Raw genomic sequence first — 9,561 nt, forward strand, 5'->3', positions numbered from 1 at the left:
AGGTTTTCCTTCTCCTCCCAACGCTTTTTCATTCCAATCATTTTGGAAGGTGTGTGTACTGGTTTCACATTTTCATTCTTGAAGGTTAATGATGACCATCTCTTCACGTGCCTCTTGGCCATTGGAGGTGTGTTTTGGTCAAGTGCTTATTTGTGTCTTTTGCTCGCTGGCTAATCCCTTTATTTACTGGTAAAATAAACTGAGTCTTAGAAGGGGCAGTGACTCGCCCAAGGTCACCCACATTGTCTAAGGAGAAACTAAGATTCAGTGAGATTAAGTGACTTCCCCAAGCTCACACAGCTAGTAAGAAAAAGAGCAGAGCCTGAAATCTAGGCCTTCTGACTCCAAAAATCAAAAACCAAACTCGTTGCTGTCGAGTCATTTTTGACTCATAGCGATCCTAGAGGACAGAGTAGAACTGCCCTATAGGGTTTCCAAGGAGCAGCTGGTTGATTCAAACTGCCGACCTCCTGGTTAGCAGAAGAACGCTTAACCACTGTGCTACCAGGGCTCCTTGGTTTAACTCACATATGAGGCTGCCAATCGTGTAAGACATTTGGTTTAAAATATTTTTAAATGATTTGAGAGCTGTTTGGGCATTGTGTTTTCACACTGAAGTGTCAGGGCGGGCATGAAAGGGTATTCCATTGCCCTTCTTCCTTTCCTCCATCTCCTTCTTCCTTCCTGCCACAAACGTTTATTGCTCCCAGGTCTGTGCCAGGCTGTTCTGATTGATGGGAATTTACCAAAACAGAGTCCCAGCCGCAGGGCACATTTCAATCTGTCTGTTCCCCTCTTTTCCTCCTAGGCAATATGTCTAGTAAAAGGAGCTGCCTCCACCACTTACTAGCTCTGCAATCTTGGGTTAGTTTCCTCATTTTTCTAATTCTCCTAGGGCACACCATATGCTGTCAATAACTGTTAGTGCTTCCTGCTGATTTAGAACTGAGCCCTAGATGGGGGTGTTATGGATTGAATTGTGTCCCCCAAAATTATGTGTGGGAGTTCTGACTGCTATACCTGTGGTTGGATGGAATGGTATTTGGAAACAGGGCTTTCTTTGCTATGTTGATGTGGCCCTGTCAGTACACGGGATGTCCTAAACCTGATCATTTCTGAGTGATAGGAAGAGCAGCACCAGCAGGGAGATGAGCCAGCATGAACAGGAGGGCACCATGCAAAGATGGCCAAGAATGAAGGATGGCTGGCCACCAGAAGCTCAAATAGACAAAGAAGGCCCTCCCCCTAGAGCCACACTTTGAATTCAGACTTCTAGCTTCCTGAACTGTGAGGAAATACATTTGTGCTCTTTAAAGCCACCCACTTGTGGTATTTCTGTTACAACAGTACTAAGAAATTAAGAAAGAGGGGTTTGCACTTTACACACTCCCAGGCAGCTGCTGGTCACATAGTTCCCAGAATTTCCAAATACTTAATTCCTATAGATGTCTCTACAGAGAGAATAAAACTAATCAACTCTTCTTTGATCTTGACTTAAAAAACAAAAAACTTATCTCCAAGGAAAAAAAAATTTTTTTTAATTTTTATTGTGCTTTAAGTAAAAGTTTACAAATCAAGTCAGTGTCTTATAGAAAAATTTGTATACACCTTGCTATATACTCCTAGTTGCTCTCCCCCTAATGAGACAGCACACTCCTCTCCACTCTCTACGTTTGTGTCCATTCAGCTTCTGTTCCCCTCTGCCTTCTCATCTCCCTTCCAGGCAGGAGCTGCCCATATAGTCTCATGGGTCTACTTGATCCAAGATGCCCACTCCTCACCAGTATCATTTTCTATCTTATAGTCCAGTCCAATCCCTGTCTGAAGAGTTGGCTTTGGGAATGGTTCCAGTCCTGGGCTAACAGAAGGTCTGGGGACCATGACCTCTGGGGTCCTCTAGTCTCGGTCAGACCATTAAGTCTAGTCTTTTTACCAGAATTCGAAGTCTTCATCCCACTGCTTTCCTGCTCCCTCATGGGTTCTCTGTTGTGCTCCCCGTCAGGACAGTGTTCGGTTGTAGCCGGGCACCATCAAGTCCTTCTGGTCTCAGGCTGATGTAGTCTCTGATTTATGTGGCCCTTTCTGTCTCTTGGGCTCATAATTATCTTGTGTCCTTGGTGTTCTTCATTCTCCTTTGCTCCAGGTGGGTTGAGGCCAATTGATGCATCCTAGATGGCTGCTTGCTAGCGTTTAAGACCCCAGATGCCACTCTCTAAAGTAGGATGCAGAATGTTTTCTTAATAGATTTTATTATGCCAATTGACTTAGATGTCTCCTGAAACCATGGTCCCCAAACCCCTGCCCCTGCTACGCTGGCCTTCGAAGCACTCAGTTTATTCAGGAAACTTCTTTGCTTTTGGTTTAGTCCAGTTGTGCTGGCCTCTCCTGTATTGTGTGTTGTCTTTCCCCTCACCTAAAATAGTTCTTGCCTACTATCTAATTACTGAATACCCCTCTCCCTCCCTCCCCACTCTCGTAACCGTCAAAGAATATTTTCTTCTCTGTTTAAGCTATTTCTTGAGTTCTTGTAACAGTGGTCTCATACAATATTTGTCCTTTTGCAATTGACTAATTTACTCAGCATATTGCCTTCCCAGATTCCTCCATGTTATGAGATGTTTCATGGATTCATCACTGTTCTTTACCGATGCTTAGTATTCCTCTGTGTGAATATACCATAATTTATTTATCCATTCATCTGTTGATAGGCACCTTGGTTGTTTCCATCTTCTTGCTATTGTAAATAGTGCTGCAATGAACATGGGTGTGCATATATCTGTTCGTTTAAAGGCTCTTATTTCTCTAGGATATATTCCAAGAAGTGGAATTACTGGATCGTACGGTAGTTCTATTTCTAGCTTTTTAAGGAAGTGCCAAATCGATTTCCAAAGTGGTTGTACCATTTGACATTCCCACCAGCAGTGTAGAAGTGTTCCAATCTCTCCACAGCCTCTCCAACATTTATTATTTTCTGTTTTTTGGATTAATGCCAGCCTTGCTGGAGTGAGATGGAATCTCATTGCAGTTTTGATTTACTTTTCTCTAATGGCTAATGATCATGAGCATTTCCTCGTGTATCTGTTAGCTACCTGATTGTCTTCTTTAGTGAAGTGTCCGTTCATATCCTTTGCCATTTTTAATTGGGTTATTTGTCTTTTTGTTGTCGAGTTTTTGCAGTATCATGTAGATTTTAGAGATCAGACAGTGATCGGAAAGTCATAGCTGAAAACTTTACCCCAGACTGTAGGTAATCTTTTTACTCTTTTGATGAGGTCTTTGGATGAGCATAGGTGTTTGATTTTTAGAAGCTCCCAGTTATCTAGTTTCTCTTCTGGTGTTTGTGCATTGGTAGTAATGTTTTGTGTACTGTTTATGCCATGTATGAGGGCTCCCGAGCAAAAATTTTGATGTAATCTTTTTAAACACATCAAAATCCAAACAGATCCCTAATTTGAAATTAGCTTCCCTCCATACAAAGGAGCCCTGGTGGCTCAGTGGTTAAGCGCTTAGTTGCTAACCGAAAGATAGAACTCACTAGCCACTCTGTGGGAAAAAATGTGGCAGCCTGCTTCTGTAAAGATTATGACTTTGGAAACCCTATATGGCAGTTCTACTCTGTCCTGTAGAGTCGCTATGAGTCAGAATCGACTCGACGGCAATGGATTTGGCTTGGTTCAGGAATATCAGTGAAGAGTAGCAAATAGCAATTATTCATGCGATATCACAAAGACATCATCTCTTGTGTGATAAATTAATAAAAATACCTTACATGTGAATCACACCTTTAAATTTTTCAAGAATGCTTTTATATCCTTTTCCACCATGTCTTTTGTATGTTTAAAATATATATATATACATATGGTCCAAGAGCCCTGGTGGCGCAGCTGTCAGAGACTTGGCTGGTAACCAAAATATCGGCAGTTTGAATCTACCAGGTACTCCTTGGAAACCCTATGGGGCAGTTCTACTCTGCCCTGTAGGGTTGCCATGAGTCAGAATTGACTTCGTGGCAATGGGTTGTATGTTTCAAGGATGCCCACCTCTTTTTCTTTGCACAGACAGACATTTATTGGGCATCCCCTAGGCTCTGGGAATGCAGTGGAAAGATCCTGGCTCGGCATCTGTAAGGAGAGCTCAGGCTGAGTGGAAGCCACAGACAGGCACGCAGTTGGTACAATACAGCAGGGAAGACGCCGTGGCTTCCTTATCAACTTTTTCTGTACATAAACACACTTTCCTTTGCACTGATGTACTTTGGAATTCAAGCTGGAGATAAATATTTTACCAATTCTACCTTTGCCACGCTTGGCCTAGGCAGGTCTGGTTTGTGTCTGAGAAAGGTCTTGCCAGCCATTTATAAATTCTTGATTGTGGCATGATGTTACTAACAAAAAAGGTATTGTCGGTACCAAGATAAGTTCAAAAGACCACAGTCATGTTTTTCCGAGATGAATCATGACTGCTTTTTTCCCTGATGAAATGGCTAGCTTCCATTACGGTTTTCTAAAATAAGTTGAAGTGGAACTACCTTCAGTTTTTAGAGAAATTTATATCGTGTATTTATGGGGATCTAAAACCAACCAAACCCATTGCTGTCTAGTCGAATTCCAACTCATAGTGACCCTATAGGTCACTAGAACAGACTGGAACCATAGGATTTCCAAAGCTGTAAAGCTTTACAGAAGCAGACTGCCACGTCTTTCTCTTTGGAGCGACTGGTGGGTTTGAACCACCGATCTTTTGGTTAGCAGCCAAGCACTTAACCACTGTACCACCAGGGCTTCTTATGGGGGTATAAGCCTAGGCAATTGGATTTGCTGATTGATTTTCTAATTTCTTTTTAATTCTAGAAGAGAAAAAACTATGTTTGAATAACAACATTCTGGCAAGCCGAATATAGAATGTTTTATCCCAGCTCTCTTTTTAGAAGCATAAATATTTAACAACCACACTTCCAGGAGCATCCGGCCTTGCATTATGGGTGCTTATTTTCAAGGCGGTGATAAAGCCCACATAATCCCTTTGGTTTGCTGTGTGTCAGATACTGTGGTCACTGTACTCTGGGGTGCAGTGGTGAGCATGACAGACCCTGTCCCTGCCCTTGATCTTTCCATATGTCTATCCTGGTGGCCTTTCAACTTTTTTGATCTTATACCTCTCAGAATTAAAAATATCCATCGAGCCTGCATCCTCCTGTATTTATTTAAATTACATCCATACATATATACGGTTTACTGTGGTTCAACTGAAAAGAGCCGGAATGAAAGTCCTCAAGAGAAAAGTAATAAAAGTTTTCCAAGTTTTGGCATGTGGAGCTATCCTCCATGGAATCAATAAAAGAGTCTTTGCAAAATACACTGTGCTTCTTAATGCCTAAACAGACGCCAAAACCAAACCCATCACGGTCCACTCAACTCCCACTCATAGCAATCCTGTAGGACAGAGTAGGGCTGCCTCAGAGGGATTCCAGGGCTGTAAATCTTTATGGAAGCAGGCTGTCACATCTTTCTCCCCTGGAGTGTATGGTGGGTTCAAACAGCCGAACTTTTTATTAGCAGCTGAGCACTTAACCACTGCACCACCAGGGCTCCTTCCTAAACAGATAAGGAAGTAAATATTTAACCAGTACTTGGGGGTTATCTTATTTTTTTTTTTTTTAAATAATAAGCAATGTAAATATTTTTTTCAAATAAATTCTGATAAGTCACTATTTAAACTTTTGACAAAAAATTTGACTTTAGTATTTTTTTGGTTGTTCTTAGTTTAAATTCTTATGTCTGAGAACTGGAATTATGAGTTGGAATACCTGGCTTCTCGGCAGGCTCTGACACCGATCGCATAACACTGGCTGGGGCCCTTTACTTCTCGGAATCTCGGATTTCTCTGTCTTGAAAAGTGTTTGAGGGACATTGGCGGTTCAGGGGTAGAATTCTTGCCTTCCGGGGGGACCTGGGTTCAATTCCCTGTCAGTGTGCCTCATGTGCAGCCCCTACCCGTCTGTCAGGGGGGTTTGCCTGGTGCTCTGATGCTGAACAGGTTTCAGCAGAGCTTCTAGACTAAGACTGACTAGGAAGAAAGGCCTGGTGAGCTACTCCCAAATATCAGCCAACGAAAACCACACAGATCTGCAACCAATCATGGGAATGGCACAGAACTGGGCAGTGTTTTGTTCCCCTGTGCATGAGGTCGCCATGAGTTGGGGTCAACTCAATGGCAGCTAGCAACGACTGTCCCCCAGGTATAAATAGTACCTGAGCCAGCTCAGTGCGGTAGCAACAGGAGGGATGGGCTACATGTATTGCCCAGTCCTTGGCCGGGAAGACATCTTTTTAGGGGGAATATAACCTGGAAAAAGAAAAATCAAATTACCAAACACTTTTTTTAAATGTATGATATTTTTGTCACTCTTGGAAAATTTCCTTTTGACTAGACTCAGAGGAAGAAGCTCTGAGAGAATAGCTCCCAACTCTTGGCAATCTGTTCCTGGAGTTTTCCTTTGGCCTCCTTCATTCTCTTGGCCAAAAGCTGGGCATATTCTGCAGCCTCCTCCTTATTTCCTTTAGTGCGCTGTTTCTTCAGAGCAATACACTGACCTTTGTGTTGCAGGACATGTGGAGTAACAAGATGCTGAATCTTGGGTGCTTTGGTCCTGGGTTTCTTGCCTTCTTTGTTCAGGGGTTTTCTCAAAACATATGGGTGGACATCATCTTTTTTAGAGAGACTGAAAATTTCGTGGATTCTGCTAGCTCTTTTGGGCCCAGATGACGAGACACAGTTGTATCAGCCAGTCTTGGAATATCCTTTTTCCATTTTTACAGCAGCCAAGTTGAGCTCAGATTAGCATCCACGCAACCTGGGCAGATTTGCACCTTCTTGCTCCAGCTGTCTTTGGTCTGTAACAGGAACACCCCTGCCTCCGTAGCAAGTGGACGTGGTCATGGCTCAAGACACCTTGCTTCATGGAAAGCCTTGTTTGTGGTTCCCATCATTGGTTCGGACAACATAACCCTTCCGCTCATCACCCAGAGAGTCAGCAGCAACTTCTGTGGCCATCCACTTCCCATAAAAGGTACGAAGCCTGCGTTCATTGTCCACTTCAATGAGTTTCTGGAAGCCAGTGACTGGGAAGGAGACGTTCAGCTTCACGGGGATGCAGCTGATCGCCTACGGATTGCCACAAGAGAGAGCAAAGGCCTATTTTTGGAGTGTCATTATCAAATGTTCTCCTTGACTGTCAGCTTGGTTGTTATTTTTTAATCACATTAAGGCCAAGTAGATGTAGTCTGTAGTAACACCAAGTAAATTTAAGTTGGACAAAGGAAGAAATAATGAAAGCCAAGAGGCCTGTCTAATCCAGAAATTGTTTTTCTGGTCACTAAACAATTAAGAGTTGCCTGTATAAGAAGATCAAGAATTCCTTCGTTTTCTATGTAGTTGCAGCTTTTTTATTCAGACAGTCAAAATTCCAAGATTTCTGTTCACACCTGAGTCTGCCTGCCATCTTGAAAAGGCAAAGGGCTGTGTCTGCCATCTTCCGTGATATAGGAACTAACTCCCTGTCTTTAAGCTATCTCCTTATTTAGCTACGCTTCCTGTATCTGGCCAAGTTGAGGAAAATAAGAGACTGGGGTCGAAAGATTGGCTGAAACTGGCAAGAACTGGATCTAGCCTGCCTGACATGCGAGAACCATTGAGCTCCCGTCCTCTGGGTGACCCCGGAACTCTTCTCCCACCAGACGGAACCAAACTTCAGTGGCCCAAGATTGGGGGAAGGCTTTCAGAAGCCTGGGGTCAGAGCCTAAGATCTGGTTTGAGAGACCCCCGCCCCCCTTTATAGACTGAGCAACTGCAGAAAGGCCGGACTGCCCTCTGAATGCCTTTTTGGGCCAGACCAATCGGCAAGCTGGCCCCACCTCGAGGCATTCCTGGAGACGCCGGACCCGGTTTACTTCACCCATATAAACCCCTTGGGCTAGTATTCTGGGAGCCATCTTGGCGACGCAAGTCCCGGTGTGCTCCTTTGCTTGGCCAACCAAATAAAATCTTCTTTCTCTTTCACTCATTTCGCGTCTCTATGGCTGCAGCGAGCAGGCCTGGAACAGCCCGGTTACATACCTGTTGAAGGAGTGTTTCCTGAACTTCTTCCTATTTACTAAGAGACGCATGTGTTTCTGCCTGATGTGCAAAGCCTTGCAGTGCCAGGCACCGAAGGCCCTCGGTGAACTCTTGTTGAATGAACTACTGTAATTTAGGTTCTGGATAACTTTGATGAGGCTCAGTCTTTATATCTCCAGGCTTTATGGTCCCTGTATAGTTAATTAAGGAGCCCTGGTGGTGCAGTGCTCGGCTGCTAACTGAAAGGTTGGCAGTTCGAACCCACCAGCTGCTCCTGAAGAAAGATGTGGCAGCCAGCTTATGTAAAGATTATAGCCTTGGAAACCCTATGGGGCAGTTCTACCCTGTCCTATAAGGGTACTATGAGTTGGAATCGATTGGACAGCAATGGGTATAGTTAATTACATGAATCTAAGAATAACTTTTGAGGGTCAGAAATCTTTGTAAGGTACTGCCATGGATTAAATTGTATCCCCTCAGAATATGTGTCAACTTGGCTAGGTCATGATTCCCAGTATTGTGTGATTGTCCACCATTTTGTCATGTGATGTGGTTTTCTTATGTGTTGTTAAATTCTATCTCTATGATGTTAATGAGGCTGGATTAGAGGCAGTTATGTTAATGAGGCAGAACTCAATCTACAAGATTAGGTTGTGTTTTAAGCCAAACTCTTGAGATAGAAAATTGTGAAGAGAGCAGATAGACATGGGTGACCTCATACCACCAAGAAACAAGAGCCACGAGAATAGCGCATCCTTTGGACCTGGGGTCCCCACGCAGAGAAGCTTCTGGACCTGGGAAGATTGATGACATGGACCTTGCCCCAGAGCTGACGGTGAGAGAAAACCTTTCCCTGGAGCTGGCACCCTGAATTTGGACTTCTAGACTGCTAGACTGTGAAAAAATAAACTTCTGTTTGTTAAAGCCATCCACTTGTTGTATTTCTGTTATAGCAGCACTAGATAACTAGGGAAAACCCTGGTGTCACAATGGTTAAGAGTTTGTCTCCTTACCAAAAAGGTCGGCAGTTCGAATGCACCAGGTGCTCCCTGGAAACCCTATGGGGAGGTTCTACTCTGTCCTATAGGGTCACTATGAGTCGGAATCGACTCGACGGCAATAGGTATGGGCAGGCAACTAAGGCATGTACAATCTGTCCTTACTTGTTTTTACACTGAATAAAATGCCTATCAATACAGCAGCTGTTTCTTGGTTGAAAACAAGCAGCTTTCAAGTCCAGTCTCCTTCTCAAGGCCAAATTAAACTGAAAACAACTGTTAGTGGAGAAACCATAAAACATTATCATGTTCTCTGTACCCATTACATTTTGCTGATAAGAGAGAACAGATAAAGCCCAGACATTCTCAGCAGTTTCTTGTATTTGAAAACATCACCTTATCTGTGAGTCCAAAGGTGTTGCAACATATTTTGATGTTACACTTAGGT

General features: G+C 43.4%; 1 pseudogene; it reads right to left on the minus strand.

Moving 5' to 3' along the window:
• Window positions 1-6,308: 6,308 nt before the first annotated feature.
• On the minus strand, window positions 6,309-7,991 carry LOC100660140 (small ribosomal subunit protein eS6-like; annotated as a pseudogene).
• Between the last annotated feature and the right edge of the window lie 1,570 nt (window positions 7,992-9,561).

Source organism: Loxodonta africana, chromosome 16, assembly GCF_030014295.1.
Source record: "Loxodonta africana isolate mLoxAfr1 chromosome 16, mLoxAfr1.hap2, whole genome shotgun sequence".
NCBI lineage: Eukaryota > Metazoa > Chordata > Mammalia > Proboscidea > Elephantidae > Loxodonta > Loxodonta africana.